Source organism: Quercus robur, chromosome 5 (assembly GCF_932294415.1).
Source record: "Quercus robur chromosome 5, dhQueRobu3.1, whole genome shotgun sequence".
Taxonomy (NCBI): domain Eukaryota; kingdom Viridiplantae; phylum Streptophyta; class Magnoliopsida; order Fagales; family Fagaceae; genus Quercus; species Quercus robur.
In genome coordinates, this window is record NC_065538.1 from 8952133 (window position 1) to 8972863 (window position 20731).

The 20731-nt window shown below is 35.1% G+C and overlaps 2 protein-coding genes across 7 annotated transcripts in view; one reads left to right on the forward strand and one right to left on the reverse strand.

Annotated features, from left to right (window-relative positions):
* Positions 1–20731, reverse strand: part of LOC126725061 (coatomer subunit zeta-2-like) — an 83249-nt gene that overhangs the window by 49389 nt on the left and 13129 nt on the right. The window lies entirely within an intron of this gene.
* Positions 1–20731, forward strand: part of LOC126725056 (receptor-like protein EIX2) — a 144352-nt gene that overhangs the window by 16316 nt on the left and 107305 nt on the right. Inside the window, exon 2 of one of the 6 annotated variants that reach the window (XM_050429554.1) lies at positions 7561–7573. The exons of the other annotated variants lie outside the window; for them this stretch is intronic. The gene's annotated coding sequence lies outside the window, so the exon portion shown is untranslated. Of the gene's footprint in view, positions 1–7560; positions 7574–20731 lie in introns of those variants that run through there. 6 annotated transcript variants of the gene reach the window in all.

Here is a 20731-nt window from a genome sequence, read left to right on the forward strand (position 1 = left end):
GCATCCTTCCTTGTATGCAGAAATTCCCATTCTCACAAGTGGGCAAATATGGCCTTAGCTTCTTCAACAATTGGTGTTGTTGATGAACTTTCTGAACCAATCTGTAGAGCATTAATAACCACACTTGAATCACCCTAAAAATATTCCTCCAAATTCCTGCTTCCAAGGAAAATTGGGTAAAATTTTAACTAAACCATTACCCCACCATAATTCACAAAAACAAAAACTCAATTAAAATTATAAGGGAAAGTTTCATGTACCTAACATATATCTTCTTGGCTGCCTCTTGCTTCGCACATCCTTCTCAAAATGCACTCTAACTTAAAAAACCTAAGCAGTCCCAATCAAAACCAAAATATTACCCATTGAAAACTTGTAAAAGACAAACTTCGCACACATACATACACATATACATAGAGAAGGAGAGAGACTTTGTAGTCAGAATTGAAAGGAGTGGTGCATAGGTCTGAAATAGGTGGACAACTTAGGTGCAAAATACCGCTAATTTTGTTGGGATTTTGTTTACAGGAAGAGAAGTTATAGAGGAGGCAGACTACAATAGGTTTGAGGAAAAGAAGAAAGAGAACAAAAACTTGCGAGAGGTAAAGAAGAAGGGTTTATCGGGAGGAAGAAAATTACAAAACTTGAACCTAAAATTAATTACATTATTAATGTAGAGATCTAAATTAATTGAGAATAACCTAGAGGTCGAGGCCAGGTCAGAGATGGAGAACAATGGCAACCATGTTTGTCTCTTTTCCTCTATATTTTTCTTAATTGAATCCCTAGAAATTCTGTAGACTACCAGCAAAATTGTTCCCTCAATATGAGCTGTTATTTGAGTAAGAGTCAAATGAAGAATTATCTTAAACATACTAAACAATTAGAGAGCATCAAACACACCAAATTTTAATCAACCCATCATAAGTTTTCTTTTCTTTCTCAACTAAGGGTCATATCAACAACTAAGTTTGCTTTCATAGCATCTAATGCAATCTTAATTAATTTTATTTGTAGGTATTGATTCAAAGTCAGTTTTTGGCATATCTGACTTGGGGGGCTCAATGGAGGAGGGAGGGGCTATCTCAGAAGTAGAGCTTGTTTGGGTGAGGAGGAGAGTACTGCGGTGTTGGGTCTGGGTAGTAGGCTGGATGTCTCAAGTTGGGTGAAGCATAGGATCCCAGGTTTTAGCAAAGTGGTTGGGCTTTCTGTGAACCGTCATGAGAGGTTGTGCATTGACTATCTTCAAAGGCTAGAAAGGGAGATGGAGGTAGTTATCGTACGACGGAAGAAAGCAACGGTTAACCAAAAGGCAGCCTCCTCAACAGGTAAAGGGAAAAGAGAGTTGAGGAATTTAATTTCCTCGGTTAATTATGATGGGCGATAGGGTGTTGGTAGTGTAGTAGAAGAAGTAGTGGGGAGTTAAAAGTATTAATGAAGTTGAAAATGATTTCTTGGAATGTTAGAGGATTGAACGACTCCCAGAAACGTTTGGTAGTTAGAAATTTGTTACGGGAGTGGAAGTGTGATGATGTTATTTGCCTTCAAGAAACAAAGCTTGTTGGCATGGATAGACAGATGGTTTGCAGTTTGTGGAGTTGTCTGTATGTGGATTGGGCAGTCCTAGATGCTGATCAGATGGCTGGAGGAGTCTTGATTATGTGGGATAGAAGGGTTTTAGAAAAGTTAGAGGTTCTGGTGGGTTCGTTCTTGGTGTCGGTTCAATGGAAAGGGGTGGAGGATGGTTTTATTTGGGCATGTTCAGGGGTGTATGGTCCAAATGACAACAATATGAGGGGTTATATGTGGGATGAGTTGGTTGGTATTCAGCAGTACTAAAATGTTCACTTCCCTGGTGCTATTTTGGGGATTTTAATGTTGTTTGCTTTCCTAGTGAACGGAGGGGGGGGTTCTCGGCTTATTTCGGCTATGGAAAAGTTTTCTGAATTTATCGAGGACCTAAACTTGATAGACTTGCTTTTGGAGGGAGGGAGTTATACATGGTCTAGTGGTACTAACTAGCCATCCATGTCTAGGATTGATAGAGCTTTGCCATCACATGATTGGGAGCAACACTTTCCGCATGTGATCTAGCGGATTCTACCATGACCTATTTCAGACCATTTCCCAATTCTTTTGGAGGCAGGGGGTATGGCAAGGGGGAAAAGTCCCTTCCGGTTTGAGAATATGTGGTTGAAAACGGATGAGTTTGTTGATAGAGTTGATTCATGGTGGAATCGCCATTCTTTCTCAGGTACACCTAGTTATGTGTTTGCTAAAAAATTGAAAGCTTTGAAAGAAGACATTATTTAGTGGGATCACCAAGAATTTGGCAATGTTGGTCGCAAGAAGAAAGAATTATTGGGGGCTTTCGAGTCTGAGGATGGGGTTCTTGGACTCACTGAAACAGAGATGTATGAGAGAAATGAAGTGAGATTGCAAATAGAGCATCTTCTTTCTCTAGAGGAGATCTCATGGAGATAGAAATCGAGGATGTTGTGCATTAAGGAGGGTGATAATAATACTAAGTTCTTCCACAAGATGACTAATTCCCATAGAAGGCATAATCATCTGAGTGTCTTAGAAGTGGATGGGGTGATTTATGAGGAAGGAGCAGAAGTGGCTGCTCAAGTAGTTCGATTTTATAAATCTCTGTATCAAGAGTCCGAAGAGTGGAGACCTTTTGTAGAAGGTCTAGAGTTTGATCAAATTGGGGAGTTGGAGAGGGGCTGGATGGAGAGGAGGTTTGAGAAGGACGAGATAATATTAGTGGTTAGAGATATGGAAGGGGATAAAGCTCCAGGTCCAGATGGCTTTTCTATGGCCTTTTTCCATCATTGCTAGAGAGTTGTAGAAAGTGATATTTTAGCAGTTTTTGAAGAGTTCTATTAGCACTGTAAGTTTGAGAAATCTCTAAATGCTACCTTTTTAGTTTTAATCCCTAAGAAGAATGATGCCTCTAACATTTGAGATTTCAGACCTATTAGTTTGGTGGGGAGCAAGTATAAGATCTTGGCCAAGGTTTTGGCAAATCGATTGAAAGTGGCGTTAGATCAACTAATATCTGAATCTCAAAATAGTTTTGTGGGAGGTAGACAAATCCTTGATTCAATTCTCATTGCCAATGAATGTGTGGACAGCCGTACGAAGAGTAAGTTTCCTGGGGTGATTTGTAAGTTAGATATTGAGAAAGCATATGACAATGTGAATTGGGAGGCACTTCTGAAGTTGATGAAGAAAATGGGCTTTGGGGAGAAATGGTGCAGCTGGATTCGTACTTGTATCTAACGCCAATTGAAATGCCAAAAGCCTAAATCATATTTAACTGGCAAGTTAAAAAAAAAAAAAACAAAATTGGAAACATTACCGGTAAAGCTTTTGGAGAAAGACCGGTCTGATCACGGTAAACATGTTCTTGACGTCGAACTGTAAGGCAGCGACTTCGAAAAGATGGTAGCAGGACGCTATATAATGGGAGGAAGCAGGCCTAGTGGTGAACTACAGTCTGATAAGCAAAGAGGAAAGCTTTTTGTGAGAAGTCGGCCTGATTTTTAGGGACCTAAGAAGACATGGACGCACCAGTTCGAAAAAACTGAGATAGATAGTGCTATGATTAGAAGACTTGATCACTTTCATAAGCCATTACCAACAAAGTATTGGGCATTACAAAACTTGTGTAAAAAACCATACTGACCAATCAAAAATTTCATTAGACTTCTAATACTTGTTTGAGCAAGAAAATAAACACATAAGCAGGAAAGCCAAGGTTTAAACCCTCCTATCATTGGCCTTCTCAACCAAAATTCCCAAAAAAGAAACAGTACTCAAGGCAGTTTCATACCCTTAAACACTTCTACCTTCAGCATAACATTGATTTTTTTTTTTTTTTTTTTGGCTGCTAAGCATGGTGCTCAAAAACTTTCAAAAAATACAACATGGCCATACAAATGAACTGCAAGCAGTAGGAAGGGGCAATCACAAATTTATAAATGGTTGATTTCTAAGGACCATGCTATCAACAATTTATCAAGGAAAACTCATAACAAAATGAATTGCATGGTCAACATTGGGAATAAAGCCCAAATCTAACACTAACCCTGGTCCCATAGGCCATAAATTCAATCATGCAGGCCATACTCTGTAATTATTGAATCAGCACATATAGCTGATTATGTACATACTTTCATATCAATCCTCACGTGCCACAATTATACAAATATAAATAACCATATATCTTAGGCTACAAACTTTAGTGGACCTCGAGGCCACTCGTACAAAACTTGAACTTAAGGCCATTATTAGGACCTAGCAGTTGCATCCACTGCAAAAATGCCTATGTTGGATAAGTTTGATTGGATCAATTTCAAGCTTAGCTTTTGTTCCAATTAAACACTAACAATCTATTATTAACCCAATAAGTAAGCATTTCATGCAAATACTAATTTGATTTCAAAAAAAGTTCTAGAGAATTACTCCAATAAGTAAACCATTTAGCAAAATATTCCAGATAATATAATCTTTTCGAGGCATTTTATCAAACACACATCATGCATTATTGTTGCAATCACTGCTGCATATAATCTTATCAAAGAACTACCCACAAATACATTCAAATCAAAACCCAGCAACTAGATCCTTTGATAGACTAAGTTCTCCAAACTCTTTAACAATACCCAATTCCAAAATTTTCCTAGAAACAGCATTAGCTTAGCTCTTCCCATATTCTAATCAAAAGTGAATCAGCCAAGTAAAAACTATAAGGTAGCTTATCAAAATCCTGACCTTGTTACCAGAGCATAGTCGGGAATGGAGGAGCATACTCGTTGCCGTAGAGGACAAAGTCGCAATATTAGGAGAGGAAGGAAGTGAGAATTGGTGAGAGACGTTTGTGGGTCTGCGTTTGATAGTAATATATGAAAAAGTAGTCGAATGGTTTGGTTTGGGTTATGAGGGACAGAGAGGTTATCGGGTTTTGTTTGTAAATTAGAGAAAAGAAAGAGAGGGGAGAAGCAGATTCGGTGAGGGTAGCAAACTGATGACTGAAGGCAGTAACAGGGGAGGGTTGGTGGAAACGATAGAGACTCTGGATAAATATTTTGAGGATCGAAGGTTGAGAAAAGGAGAAAATTTTGTTATTGAAAGAGAGAGTCAAATAATAAGAGTGGATTTTTATCAAAAATAATATATAAATGAATGGAGAGAGCGAAAGCAAGCCTTGCCTCAAAGAACAGTAGTAAAACCACCCTTTGGTAAACAAAAAGACCGGCAGAGGTAGAAGTTTTGGAGATAGCGACTGGATGGAGAGAGAAGAGAGCAATTGAGCAATAGGGTTTTTCAGTTTGGGGGGTTTTATGCGTATTACTGGTTTTTTTCAAGAGTGTTGTGGATTATAGTTTTTTTTTTTTTTTAAGCTGAAATTTTTGGGTCAGAAATAATGACGTCCTGTTTGGTGTGCAAGTTTTAACACACTTTTTTATATATTAAACAATTTTACACATATTTTAATATATTTTTTCACTCATATGTATATTAAAAATATCCAAATAACATTACTCAAACTACTCTACTAAACGGACCCTAATTTTTTTTAAATAATACTAATGTGCAATAAAAATGATAATAAATATTTAAAAGTCTTATTTTCGGTCCACATTGGTTCTATTTGGTCCATTCTATTCTCTTCGATCTTATTTAGTCCATTCTATCAACTAAAGTTCTATTTGGTCCAATTCGGCCCATTTAATCCTATTCGGTCTAATTCAGTCCATTCATTTCACATTAGACCTATTTAGTTCACATTGGTCCTAATCTGTCCATTTCGGTCCATTCAATCCACTTTCTTCCTATTCGGTCCATTCTATCTACTTTGGTTCTATTTGGTCTTATTCGGTCCATTTTGAAAATATAGTAAAAATATTGTAGATATAACATTTCTCATTATCTAAATGTTTAATTAATAGAAACACTTTTTTATATATTTTACCATAATTTTAAAAACTATGTTTTTAAAAGCACACTTTTTATAAACTCAACTGAAAAAAAAAAAAAAAAAAGCACACTTTTTAAAACCGCTATTTAAAAAAAAAAAAACAAATGCACTTTTTCAAACATTCTACTCAAGCAAACCTGTAAACATGACTAACAACTTGATAGTATAACAAAAGGAATTGAGAATCTTCATGAAAAATCATTAACATAAATGCATAAATTTTCAATACAGCTCTAGAAGTCATTTTTTTAATCAATACAAGTTATTCTAAAAAATGATAAAGAGTAAAAATTACATAAGCGAACACAATAGGTTAAAATTCAATAAAAATAATTAAAAAAAAAACTTGAGTACACATAAAATTGGTACGTTCTTCTCTAATAGTAATAGTAGATGTTAAATATTAGCATCACGATGTATGTTATATCATGTTGTGTATGCTAGAGTGGATGCGAAAGGAGAAGCATAGAAGAGAAACACTGGGAACACGAGGATTACGTGGTTCAACCTTGACGGCTTACATCCACGGAGGAATCCCTTAAGGGCTACATCTTTATTGTATGAGAGTGTAGTACAATAACTTCCTATGTTACAATAAACCCTAACATGAGTATATATAGGTGACTAAACTCTAGACTACCAGTACAAGCAGGACTGGGCTTGGGCCTATTATATTGGGCTAATATATGTTTAATATATATCTCTAATAGTAGAAATGGTCCAAATGGAATTGGTTTTCAAACTAATTTCAAATTTACAAATAAAATTAAATAAAATACATGGAACTTCATTTTATCAAGTTCCGTACAACAAAAGTGAAATCACACAAGCACAATATTTCCAATTGCAATTTACAGTTTTACTTTTACACACACACTCCTCTCTCATTCGCACGATATTTTCAGTAAGTGTCTCTTTCAGTCTCTCACTCCTTCATTTTCCAACAACTCAATTGTTTCTTGTGTTTGTGATTGAAATGCTATGGTTGAAACACTTTTGTTATATGCTTTAATTTCCATGGCTTGGTGATAAGGTGTTGAATGAAACTCGTCTTCTTTCTTGTTGCAACTGCAGAACTGCTAATGGCCTTTCTGTTCCACAAATTCCAGGAGCTCTCTCTCTGGTTTTAGTTTTACATTTTTTACTGAAAATAATGTTCCCCATTTCTCAATAGTATAAATGGGGAACACAATCAATGACTGTTATTGAATTAATCTAAGTTCAGTTTTTTTTTTTTTTTTTTTGCAAACCCAGATCAATATTAGTCATTAAGATCAATACTTTCTTTCAATTTTCCTTTGTATTCTTCTTTTCTAGTGTCTGTTTGAGAACAGTTTATTTAGCTGAAATTGAAATTTTTTTGCTGAAAGTATAGTAGATAAAGCTAAAAAGTAGCTTAAATAGTACAGTAAAACCTATAAATAGTACCAAAAATTGTAATGGGACTATAAATAGTAACAAAAATAAGCTAAATAGTAATAAAAAAAAATCTAACTTTTTAAGTAAATGCCAAACACACACCTAGTGTTTTTGTATGACCTGTTTGTTCTTTTGTAAATGGGTATTCTTAGGCTGTGAAAACTCTTTCAAAAAGTCCCACTTTTGTAAATGGTTTATATACCAGGTCAATTGTGACTATGACTTTGTTATCTGAATTATCTCCCATTTGTTACCACTAAACATGAACTGTATGTGTCTACTAGCTAGTCTTAGTAATGTTGTTGTTTGTGTTAATGTGCAAAGATAGGTATCATATTAGTAGCGTAGAACATTTTATTGATTTTGATCATCTTCTTGGATGAATTCTTTTCACCAATTTTGTTGATATTCACGATTATGTTCGAAGTTGTAACTATTATGGCGTAGATGCTATGGACAAATTAATCAAAGCAATTTTACCATAACAATGAGTTCTAGCTCAAATTACACTTCCTCCTCTATAATGGGATCAAGAGTATGGTTTTGAATTCAAAATTTGCTGGCTGTGTAACTTACCAATATTAATAAAAAGGAGTCGATGCTTACTTTCCAACCCTATCAATTTTCATTAAAAAAAAAAACAAAAACCTTGTAACTTGTGTAAATAAAAATACCCTAACACGGCCAACATGATCCCCACCATTTAATAACTACTACTACTGAACATAGATCACACATTGGGACCACCATTTAATTACTACTACTAATGAACATAGATCACACATTGGGACTTAAATCAACAGCCCATCATTTGCAAAACCAAACCTAAAATCTAATAAGTCCCAAAAAAATCTTACATTAATCAAAGCCCAAAATGGCTAACATTTTATAGGCCCATAAACTTAACTCTTGGTTAAGTCACAAAGACTAACACAACGAATGTGATTCCCATCATTTACATGCTACTACTACTCAACATAGATCACACAATTTGGCGCTAAAACGATCCCCATCATGTCCTGCCAAAGTCTCCTACCAACTGCCACAAGATCCTAAATTGATCAAAACCTTTAACTGGATAACATTTCATTGTCAAATAAGCCTAACACAGCCAATCTAACCCCCACCAATTTATTACTACCACTAATCCATATAGATCACACATTTTGAACCCAAATCAACCACCCACCATTTCCAAAACCAATCCCAAACTCTCCTAACAGTTGCCACGACATCTTAAATTGATTAAAACCCCAAAAATGGCTAAAATTTCATAGTCGAATAATCCTAACCCAGAAATGTGATCCCCACCATCTAAACTGTAAGAAACATTAGATTCAAACCTAATACACAGAAAAAAGGGGACGCATTTATAAAAATAGAGTTGAAGAAAATTCAGAATTTGCTTCATTTCAACAGATCTACCATACTGAACAACCAAAGAAATCAAATATCACAAATATTTCTCAGCAACCAAACAGAGATTAACAATAGTCCTAGCTGTATTACTCTGTGATTCAGAATTTGAAACTTGAATAAGCATTTTGTGGAGTGCAATTGTGTTTGATTTGCAATAACATTCGAGAGAGACAGGGACTTATGCAAGCCATTGATGAAATGTTGAGAGAGAGAGAGAGAGAGAGAGAGAGAGAGGTGTTGCAGCATATGGAAGTGTATTCTTTTTTGATAAAATGAGCGGAGCTATATGCGAGAGTATGTATTGGTGGTGGTGAATCTGGTGATGCTGGTTTTTGTTTCAGGTAAATTAGAAAATTTGTGGCACAATACTTTAAGATCACTCTCATGAACCTTTTAACTTTTTTCTGTTATAAGTTACACACCTAATGCCTTTTGAACCCATAGCCTCACCCTTCACCCATTCTTATGGGAGGAGGGAGTTCTCTTTGAACTAGAACTCATTAGCGGTTCACTTTTATGAGTGAATGTGTGCTAAGGCTATTGTATCACAGGCTCTTTTTCCAATGCCATCCTTCTATTGATTTATGTCAATTTCTTCTAAGGCTATGCACAACTGGCTAAGTAGGCACCCCTATAGAAATATAGAAATATAGATTGAATTAAATGAATAAATAAAAAGTTACAAGATTGAATTGAATTTAAAATAATAATAATAATAATAATAAGAGGGTGTAATTTGTAATTTAGTATTTTTCTTTTTAATAAACAAATCAACAATTTCAACCAAATCTTTCATATTCTTCTTTCACTACTATTTTCAAGTTTTCGACGTGGTTAATGCTAAAACTAATTCATTTGAAATAAGTTGGTTTAATTAAAAATCTAGCTCATCTTCTAATTACCAAACACAATTTGTTGCCTTATCCCTTTCTTCCCTACGTGTTTATGCTCCATATTTTCTAAACTTCCCCAAATCATCTTTTTATTTCACTTAACAAATTCAGTTATTTGCAGTTATTTGCATTATATGAATCCTCGAGTCCAAGAGTCCGTGCAAAGACTGATATACAAGTTGTCTCAATTGCTTCAATCTCCTCTAATGTTAATGTGAATTTCTTCCACGCCTCTTGAAATTTTTCATTCATCTTGAATGCTTTAGGTGTTCCATACCTCAAAATCTACAACTCGAGCCATAGTGGAGACAAACTTGTGCGATACAAGACTAGTACCCCTACTTAACTCTAGGGCAAAGGAGGCAGCTAGGTTTCAAAATAAAGTTCTATTTTTAGTAAATAAGGATGCATAATATTAAGAAAAGTTCGAAACAAGACTCCTCCAAATTATCCAATATAACAAACCTCCGAACAAGATACAAGAGGAGATGAAAATAAAATAAGATCCCACAATTGAGATAGTTCAAGACTGGCCAAGTTATCGGCACTCTTGTTTGTTTCAAGACTAATCCGGGTACCATTTGAAACCCTAAGTAACCCCTCGCCCCTAACTAACTCTAGAAAACTGAGTGAGGGCCAATTTTTGTTTAGCTTAATCCACCATTGAGGTGAAGGATGCCATTTAACAGTGGTAGAACATTAGAAACCAAATTATAGGAAGACAAAGAAAAACCTAAAACCGCATGAAATTCACAAGTTTTCAAAAGCAAGTATCAATAAATAAGGCCAAATTCCTTGGAGGTAGAACCCTTTTTTTTTTTTTTTTTTTTTTTTTTAAATTTAGAAACTTAGAGGTAGAACTACATTGGCTGAAATAATTATCCAAACAACCTAAAATAATCTCTAGAATAATGAGAATACTTTTAAAATCTCAAGAATGATCAAAATGTCCATAAATCCTCTAAAATGGCCGAAATAACATTAAACCTCTAAAATCTTTGAAATGAGTAAAATATTCTCTAGATCTCCAAAAATGATCAAAATACTACCAAATATTGAAAATGACCCAAAATGTCCACAAAACATTTAGAATGTTCAAAATACCCCCTTAAGACCTTGAAAACTACCAAAATACCCAGAAAACCTTTTTTCTTTTCTTTTTTCGCTGAGAACCAAAGTAATTAATATATTAGACCATAAAACGTCATACCTTTTGGAGTCAAGGAAGGCTATAGATACCATATTCACATTTCTTAAGAATCATAACAGTTCAGCCCAAAAAGTGACAGAGAAGAGAACCTTAACCAAAATCACCACATATGACACAACATATGCGTAATATGCTTATTGCAAATGGTCCTAGTCCATCCACACACAATACATAGGAGATCACATCATCACTGAGTAAAAATTGCATAACTTCCAAAATTTTTCTTTGAACGTAATTGGTCTACAAAAAGTTCCAAATCTTTTCACGGTCTTAACTGCAGGACACAAACATTAGTAACATAATCATTTTCATGTATTTAACCGCAGCATGAGGAAGAGAGAGAAGAACAAGTAAAGTTAGTTTTCAAGAGTACACTAAGCAAAAGTCTGGATCAAGATCCTCTAGAGTTTCCAAATATTCTACGGAATAGAGTTTTCTTAATCTTGACCTTTCATTATATAATAATAAATGGTTGAGATTATGACATGTCATTTATTTACTAGCAAAATTATTAAAATAATGGTGCCATGCATGTCAATTATCAAAAAAAAAAAAAAAAAAAAAATCATATTTTGAATTTTTATTAATAGAAAATAAAACTCAGATCTAAAACAAAGGAAGGCCAGATTCTGCAAATTCCACCCTCCTCCTTTGTTCTCACAGCTGTGCCGACACAAGAGCAAAGGTTACCCCTAAAAATCCAGCCCATCGCAAGCCTTACATGGACTGCCTAACCTGTTATACCCAACAAAACTCAGTAGCAACTTATAAATTCGATCATAAACCTTAATAATCTATTTTCTTCTCATACGTGCAACATTTTGTCTATACAAAATTACAAATATTAGTTTTCTTTAGGACTTTACTCATTCAAGCCAATTTTGAAATTGTCTAGAGCTTTCTGCCGGCTGTGATAGAATAGAGGAGGTATGGGCAGTTTGCAATCTTTTCTACGTTTTAGATTAATTTGAGTTTTCTTTTATTTTTTTAAAAAGGAAAAGAAATAAAATGAATTACTAAACTCAAAATATGATTTTTTTTTTCCTTAATAACTAATGTGGCACCATTATTTTAAGAATTTTATCAGTAAATTAATGACATGGCATAATTTCAACAATTTATAATGTAATCACACGTCAAGATTAAGAGAACTCTATTTAATAGAGTACCCTAAAAACTCTAAAGAATCTTAGCCCGCAAAGTTTTAAGTTGTGACTCATTCTTATCCGTAAGGTCTAAATGTCTAATAGGCACAACTTCTTGAAATACCCTCTCAGTATGAAAAAGTAATAGCTTTCATAATGTTCTCATTAGTAAAGGCCTCAACTTGAAAAAAACAAATCTCATTATATATGTACTTTCATTCTTTTATGTGCCATATTGGCCTCATGTTTAAAAGTTTCATCGACCTTTTTCATACTTCCCCTTCATAAATATTGTACCCATATAACTTAGGATATCCACTCACTGCGTAAATATGTGATCATTATTAATTCTTTACTCTCTTCTTCCTGGTGGATGCTGCAATTGAAGTTCTAGATGGATTATTTGAAATTGCAGCTATTGGGTTGGCTATATTTTTTTTTTTTGGATAGGTCTTTTGGGTTCATTTCTATTTGCAAGGGAGTCATTTTCATTAGTTTCAACCTCCTCCCTTTTAATAGTTTGAGCCATGTCTGTATGGTCTTCTATAGCCGACCCAATTGCTGTATCTTTCCCGAAAGCGAGGGTAAGTTCATTGTAGTGGGGGAATGACTTATTCCTTAAACCAGCAGCAGATGGGATGGACCTACAATATTAATTTTTTAATTTCATTAGGTATTAATCAATTTCATTATTAAAATTTAATTTGAATAACTCACCTTAATAAAAGAATGACATTCTTATAAAAAAAGAATGACATGATCACATGTCAAACATTTGTATCAATCATCCTAACCAAACCCACTTCCTTGTCTTAGCATCTGGCACTGCCTTTTCAATAAACCTGGTACCGGTCTTGGACTAAATATGAGGTAGAGCCCCAAGGTTACAACCAGTTATCTTCTGTAACAGCATCTTCTCTAACTCCGAATGGAAACCATTCTTCCATCGAAAGTTTCCATTTATGACCCATATTATTCATCTCCACAAGACATTCAACTAGGTTCTTATACTTAATAGGTGTACATTGATGTTTATTGTCACTTTGCTTGGACCACCATTTTTTTTTTCCTCAAATAGAATTCTACTTTAGGCTAATCTAAGTGTATAACAGTTTGAAGCTCATTCTTAAAAACTTGAACTCTGGTCCTTATCCCTCTCATACCCCATAATCATTTATACTTATGGAGTGACGATCACACTAAGGGTGCACGGTGGTGACCATTTTTTGAAATAGTGGCCATTTAACCATTTTTCCCTTTGCCAGTTTGTGTGGAGTCACCATTCCTTCACTACAATGATATCACCAGCATCTAGAAAAATTATCATTATATAACAATAATAATTTTTCATTTCACAATTTACAACAATATCAAATAAGTTTACCTCCACTTCCTTTAGTTCAGGTTAGTGTAAATATATAAAAGTTCAAGGCAAAATAAGGTGAAAAATATCAACAATTAGGTAGGAAAAAATTTCAATACTACTAGTGGGATTCAACTTTATTTGGCTAATCAATGATTATTGGAAAAAAATAATAATAATAAAAAGAACATGTCATCTAAAAGTTGGACATTTGACATATGATTTTAAAAGAAAATTATGCCACATGGTAGAAAATGCATAATGGTTAACAAGTCACAAAGCAAAAGAAGTCAAAAAGTGGAAAACATTCATACTTTTGAGGAATATCTATGCGATTAAGTGAAAAATGATCATCAAGTGGAATAATAGTCATTTGTTCCACTATGAATATTTAATTTTATAATCCACTAATTGTGATATACTATACTTCTTATTTCTTTCCACTATTAGGAAAAAATTAATTAAAGTGGATAGCATTGGTACTTATGAAGAATATCTATGCTGTCAAGTGAAAAATGATCATCAAGTGGAATAATAGTCCTTTGTTCCACAATGAATATTCAATTTTTTGCTCCACCAATTGCAATATACTACGCGTCTTATGTCTTTCCACTTTGATTACTTTATTAGGAAAAAATGGTGTGTAGCAAATTGTAATTAGGGAACAACAAAGTGGAACATGAAATTTTTATTTCGTCCAATGAACCTAGCATATCTCATCACTTATCTGTGGCAAGTATTGATCGGGGGGTGGGGTTTGGCTTAAAGCCTATACTATCACTAAGGGAATTATGCCATTAATAGCACACATACACATGAGATTTTACACCATCATGAAACTTGTGCTCCGGACAAATGAATTTCTGGATTTGTATTTCTTCTCATTTCCTTACCTTCTAACAAGCACATTGCTTAAATATTGTATCAAGTATCAACAGCATTGTAATGGAAAATAGTTCCCCAAAAAAACCATCCTTTAGCATGGAAAGTTTGAACCAAATATTTGCAGGCTGCCTTAAGAAGGAGCACGTTGCCTGCAACAAGCACATTCAAAATCAAATCAGTAGCATTATCAATTCTGTTAACTTGTAGGTGATAGATTAGTGTCGTTGAAATGTTGATACAGGTGTGGCAACAATAGCAGTAATTGGCTGGTTACAAGAAAAAAAAAGGTAGTGAACAAATCAACTCAAAGTCTTGAAGAGCAATCTCTACGCCGTTTCGAGAAACACGAGTATTGGTCTTTGGCAAATTCTTCATTAAAATAGCATAATAATAGTGAGAAAGTGATTGAAGAATCACAATATTCAAAAATTCTAGGAACCACAAATTACCTATGTATCATCACGAGATAGTAGTCTCCAATTGCATCACCCCCAACTCACACTCAGCTTCTCTTTCTGGCTTTGTAATGGGTGCCTCTTTTGCAACTCATGTGCTTTTCTTAATATGGTTCTTTGCCGCTACCTTCAGTTTAAGCTTCTTTTTCAAAGCAGAGTCAAACTCGTCTCTGGCAATAAAAAAAAGAAACAAGTCACCCAAAAAAAAAAAAAAAAAAAAAAACAGTGAAATTCTAGATGATTCTGACATTCATGAATAATCTCAACGCAGTTACCCAAAAGATGGTTGTCAAATGAACCTAATGCTACATCTCATCACTTGTGTGAGGTGAGTATTGATTACTGGGGGTTTTGCTTAAAGCCTATATTATCACTTATTTAATCATGTCATTTAGAGTACATACGCATGATATTTTACTCCATCATGAGCCTTAGGTTCCAAACAAATGTACTCAACATGAATTTGTGGTCTTAGATAAAAATTAACGGTTAACAAGTCACCTAACCAAAAAACAAACGATGTCAGTAAGTCAAATTCTTGAAGATTTTGATATTGATGAAAAATCTCTATGCAGTTATGTGAGAGATGGTTGTCAAATGAACCTAACACTACTTCTCATCACTAGTGTGTGGTGAGCATTGATCTTTGGGCGGTTTGGCTTAAAGCCAATACTATAACTAATTTAATCATGTCATTAAGAGCACATTCACATGATATTGTACTTAATCATAAGCCTTAAGTTGATGAATTTCATGAATTTCTAGCCTTTACATGAAAATTATGTCACACGGTGGAAAATATTGCATAATGGATTAATGATTGACAAGTCACCCATTTTAAAAACAAAAGATGTCAATAAGTCAAATTCTTGATGATTTTGATATTGATTAAAATTCTCTACACAGTTACATGAGAGACGGTCATCAAATGAGCCTAACACTACATCTCATCACTAGTGTGTAGTGAGCATTGATCTCTAGGGGTTTGGCTTAAAGCCAATATTATCACTAATTTGATCATGTCATTAAGAGAACATTCACATGATATTCTACTCAATCATGAGCCTTAAGTTCTTGACAAATGTCCTCAACATGAACCTCTAGCCTTAATTACAAGAAAATTATGCTGCACAGTGGAAAATATTGCATAAATGAATTAATGGTCAGCAAGTCACGCAACAAAAAAACAAAAGATGTCAATAAAAAGGAGTAGATGCTTAGATTCCAACCCTATCAATTTTCATTAAAAAAAACCCTAACACGGCCAAGATGATCCCCACCATTTAATAACTACTACTAATGAACATAGATCACACATTGGGTCTTAAATCTACAGCCCATCATTTGCAAATCAAACCTAAAATCTAAAAAGTTCTCGAAAATCCTACATTAATTAAAGCCCAAAATGGCTAACATTTTATAGGCCCACAAACTTGACTCTTGGTTGAGTTTACGTCACAAACATTGTCTTTTTTTTTTTCTTTCTTTTTTTCTTTTTTTGAGAAACCTTGTCTTGAATATTGACTAACACAAGTAAATATATATATATATATATATATATTGGCTAACACAGCCAATTTGATTCCCATCATTTATTATAGCCAAGGTTTTGATCCTACATTGGTCAAAACCTTAAACTGGATAACGTTTCATAGTCAAATAAGCCTAACACAGCAAATGTGACACATAGACACAAAATTTGAACCCAAATCACACCACCCATCAATTCCAAAACCAATCCAAGCTCTCCAAACAACCACCACAAGATCCTACATTTACCAAATCCCCTAAAATGGCTAACATCACATTGCTCTCCAAAGTGAACTCTTGGTTGAGTTTAAACAACAAACACCTTATTCTCGATAAGATCAAATACACTATCTTTTCCTATAATTTGAATAGATTTAAACCAAAAATAAAATTAAAAAATAAAAATCTGTAAGAAACATTAGATCCAAACCTAATAACACAAAAATAAGAGGCATTTATTAAAATAGAGTAATAGGAATTTCAAAATTTACTTCATTTCAGCGGATCTATAGTATTGAACAACCAAAGAAATCAAAATTCATAAATTTTCTTCACAACCAAACAAAGATTTAAAAATAGTCCTAGTTGTATTACTGTGTGATTTAGAATTTGAAACTTGAATAAGCATTTTGTGGAGTGCAATTGTGTTTAATTCGTAATAACATGAGAGAGAGAGAGAGAGAGAGAGAGAGAGAGAGGTGTTGTAGCTTATAGAAAGTGTATTCTTTTTTGGTAAAACGAGAGAAGCTATGTGCGAGAGTGTGTTTTGGTAGTGATTGTCCGACTGTGAGCTGTGCCATTCCACCTCAAAACCAATTGGTGATGAGAAAAACACTCAAATCTTTTATAGCTTTCAACATCACACCACACGGGCCTATTTTTAGAGTGGTTGTAGGGAGTCAAATTGTGGTCCTCCAACAATCCCTCCCTCACAATGACACTTTCATGACTCGAACCCATGACTTTGGCTCTAATACCATTTGTCGGACCGTGAACTGTGCCATTCTACCTCAAAACTAATTGGTGATAAGGAAAATACACTCAAATATTTTATGGCTTTCGACATCATACCATGTAGGCCTATTTTTAGAGTGGTTGAAGGGACTTAAATTGTGATCCCCCAATAGTGGTGAATATGGCTATGCTGGTTTTTGTTTTGGTTAAACTAGAAACTCTAAGCACTATGCAAAATAATTAACAAGTCTAACCATTGTGCAAATTTTTTAACTATTTTATTTTGAACAAACTTTTTTTAAATAATTTTTTTAAACTACATTTTATTAAAATATTATTTATTTATTTTTATTAAGAGAAAGTGTAATTGCAAAATTGATTATAACCTTAAGCTACAACCTTACTTAATATATTTTTATTGGAGGTGAATTACGTCGTTTATACTCCATTAATTTTCTAATAAACTTCCTTAAATCATCTTTTATTTTATTTTAATTTTTATAAATATCAATAATGTGGCTCACACTTAACAAATTCAGTTTATTTGCATTTGGAGTTTTCTCTATCCCTGCTAAGCCCCTTCTAGCATTATATGAATCCTGGGCGAAATTTGCCAAACAGTGAAAATTCTGAAAAATTTTAGCCGGACAGCACGCGTTCAAACTTATTAGTTAGTTAGACTGTTTTTGAAAGTCGAGTTTGACAAACTCGACTTTGGGCTGGAATAAAGACACAATAGTGGCGTTTTTTTTAGTGGCGTTTTTCAAAAACGCCACTACAGGTTCCCTATAGTGGCGTTTTCTATAAACGCTGCTATATCCACTAAACAAAACGCCACTATAGTGTCTGCTTTCTAGCCCAAAGTTGAGTTTGCCAAACTCGACTTTCAAAAACAGTCTAACTTATTAAATAACTTTGAACATGTGCCATGTGCCTAATTTTTTCCCAGGAATAGTCTGTTTGGCAATTTTTTCCTATGAATCCTAGATTCCGAGAGTCCGTGCAAAGATCGGTACACAAGTTGTCTCAATTGCTTCAATCTCCTCTGTTGTTAATGTGAATTTCTTCCACGCCTCTTCAAATTTTTCATTCATCTTGAATGCTTTAGGTGTTCCATACCTGAAAATCAAGAACCCGAGCCATAGTGTTCAATGGAGACAAACTTGTGCGATACAAGACTATATATATATATATGTTCAATCTTTTTTTTTTTTTTTGGGTGAAAGACGATTCATTAAACAAAACTAAAAGGGAACAAAAAGTTCAGGACAAAGCCTGTTAACATACACCACATTGAGATCATCCTCAAACACCTCCAACAAGTCCACAGGCGGACTATGAAAAGAAGAAAAAACACTATCTAAACTAAAACTCATTCTAGCAAGGCTATCCGCACATCTATTCGCCTGACGGAAACAATGCTTCACACGAATCTGAGAAAAACGGCAAGTCAATAGCCTACAATCATCCAAAATAGGAGAAATAATGTTGTTTTCAAGAGCTGGCTTGTTCAAAATATCCACAATAGCTTTGGCATCAAGCTCAATCTCAAGAGAAGAAATATTTAGGTTGCAACACAAGATAAGACCCTCCCTAAGCCCCCATAATTCTGCAGCAAAACTATTGGTGATGCCGATACACTTGCTAAAGCCAACAATCCATTGCCCTTCATCATTTCTTATCACACCCCCACACCCTGCCAACCCGGAAGTCCCATTGGCCGACCCATCAGTGTTCAGCTTCACCCATCCTTGTGGTGGTCTCTCCCAACGAATTCCCTTCAGCACTTTACGAGTTTGCAGCCTTGCGGAAGCAACAAAGTGATAATACTCTAAAGCTTGCTTCACAATCTCCAAAGCAAGGCTCGGGTTCCTGTTCTTATTGTTGAAAACCAAATTGTTCCTGCTCTTCCAAATATTCGACAAGGCTATTGGAAAAACAATTTTCCATGGGGGTTGAGTAGCACAAAGATTGCTCATCATCTTACCATTCCAAGACAGCCAACTCTGAAGATCATTCCTCCAAAAATCATGATTCAAAGAGGAGATTCCCAGCTGATTCCACACACACTTCAGCTGGTTGCAGTCCCTTAAAGCATGAAGAATGGTTTCAGATCCTCCCTAACAGATTGGACAAACAATATCTTGAGTTATACCCCTTCTCTCCAAACAAACTTTAACTCCAATACTATTATGAGCACATCTCCAAAGGAAGGTTTTAATTTTTGGGAGAGTTTCCACTTTCCAAATCCAGCTTGCCGGGAAAGTAGTTGTTGTATCAAAACCCATTGCAAACCTATAAGCACTTCTCAAATCAAAAGTGCCTTTAGGAGTCCCAGCCCAAACCAACTTATCAGTTCCTCTATTCAGGATTGTCACCGGAGTAGCTTGAATCATCCTTTTGATTTCAAGAGGAATCTCAAAAGGGATTTTCTCCCAATCCCATCCCGTGTCTAACATAATATCCTTAATTTCAAGAAAGCTAGCTTCTTGGGTAATGGGTCCATGAATAAGCTCTCTAAGAGAACCCCCATTTGTCCAATTACTATGCCACACATTTAAAGCACTATCCTTCCCCACCAGCCACCAACTCCCTTTGTTGAAAGTATCTCTACCTCTCTTCATAGCCAACCAAATGGAAGAGCAAGGGAGCTTATTAGCACTAGCAGCAACCCTCCTCCTATGATTACAATATTTCATCTCCAACACCTTAACCGAAGGAGCCTCAGATTCAATTTGGAACCTCCAATTCAACTTAGCCAAAAGAGCAACATTCCTACCCTTAGCTGAATGCAACCCAAGACCCCCTTCCTCCTTTGACTTCATCACCTTATCCCAACCAACCCAATGAACTTTCTTGGCTGTATCTGAAAATCCCAAAGGAAATTCCGATTAACTCTATCAACTCCATCCAAAATCCTACCCGGAAGATAAGCACATTGCATGACATAAGATGGAATGGCCGCCGAGGAAGCTTGAATAAGAACTGACCGCCCCGCCAAAGATAACATATTTGCTTTCCACCCGAAGAGTTTTTTCTTAACTCTATCTAAAATAAAATTGTAATCTTGCGAAGAGGAATCCGGTTGCTTTTGGGGGGAACCCGAGGTACTTCCCCAAGAACGGGGTGGAAGCAAACCCAAGAATATCACAAAGCGACTCCCTAGTATCTCAATCAACATTAGGAGAAAAATAAACTCTCGACTTTGCTTCGCTTACTGTTTGATCGGATATGCTACAGAAATCATCCAGAACGTCCCTTATGGCTGAACAGTTAACCCAATCAGCTTTTGCAAAGAAAATGAGATCATTTGCAAAAAAGAGATGAGAAAAACCCGGACCACTTTGAGAAGCTTTGACTGGTTGCCACATCTTCATATTACATTTCTCTTCTATCAATTGCCCAAGGAAGTCCATACAAATAATGAAGAGGTACGGAGACAAAGGATCACCCTGCCTTATTCCCCTCG